The sequence below is a fragment of the Lycium barbarum genome, chromosome 5, assembly GCF_019175385.1.
Source record: "Lycium barbarum isolate Lr01 chromosome 5, ASM1917538v2, whole genome shotgun sequence".
Taxonomy (NCBI): domain Eukaryota; kingdom Viridiplantae; phylum Streptophyta; class Magnoliopsida; order Solanales; family Solanaceae; genus Lycium; species Lycium barbarum.
In genome coordinates, this window is record NC_083341.1 from 83,412,066 (window position 1) to 83,413,290 (window position 1,225).

The window sequence follows — 1,225 nt, forward strand, 5'->3', positions numbered from 1 at the left end:
ATATGAAAACGTCTTGTGAGACCATCTAACCCACACTGCGTAACTACGAGCCTCTACTAACATACTGTATATACATGGACGGAACAAGACTCCGTCGTGCCCCAAATATACATGTATATATACCAAAAGGATAATCCTAAGCACCTCCGGACAATGGAGTGCTTTCAACCAGCTGACTGCTACTGAGGATCTGGGCCAAGCTCTCCTCTCTGTGTACCTGTGGGCATGAACACAGCGTCCGAAGAAAGGACGTCAGTACGAATGTTGTACTGAGTATGAGAAACATAAACAATGAAAGAAAACATCAACAATATAGTGATCACATCAACATGAAATATCTGGATCTGTCTGATAATCATAAAGGAAATCATGCGTGCCATCTTACTCATACTCATCCTCATAACATATATGCATCATATGCAAACTGCCCGTCCATGTCGGAACGGTGTGATAATCAATAATATTAGCCCGCGTCCAGGCCTCCCGCGTCCGGGGTACCATCTCATGCCGCCCACTAGTGGTGTCTACCCATGCCCGAAGGTCATGGTGTATCCGTATAGCTGCCCGCCTTGGCGGTGACTGCCGGACCAACTAGGCACGGTGTGAAATGCTCATGTCATGCTTATCATAAAATGCTCATAATAATAATATACTCATCATAAAATACTTATCTCATTTTAATACATGCATAAGGCTCAAGATCAACTTTATTCTATCGGGGTGCTGTCGGGCGTGCTGAAGAAGAACCCGCTGCTGAACCTGTAGGCTGAGTCCCAGATCTATCTCTCGCTGAGGGGAAATCTCTCATCATGTGCCCAACTTGCCCGCAAGCATAACAAGCATCCGAACCCTGACGACACCGTCCGGAATGTAATTTGCCACACTGGCTACACCGCGGTACTGGAGGTCTCCTCTGACTAAAATCTCCCTGATACTGAGAAATTGAGGCCCTCGAACTCTGACCCTGCCCTGACTAGAAAGAGCGATCCAACCTTCCGTCTGAGAATCTGGGAGGCGCACTAGTCGCGGACTGACCTGAGTGTCTGGGATGTGTCTGTCTCGATCCCTCTCTATACTCACTGTTCTCTCCCATAGATCTAGCCCTCTTACCTTGTCTTCTGTCACCATCACGATCACTTCTTTGTTGTCGTTGTCATTCCTCGAGATTCTGAGCATGGGCCTGTATCCAGGAAATATCCATCCCGTCTTGCAAGGAGGCCGTCAA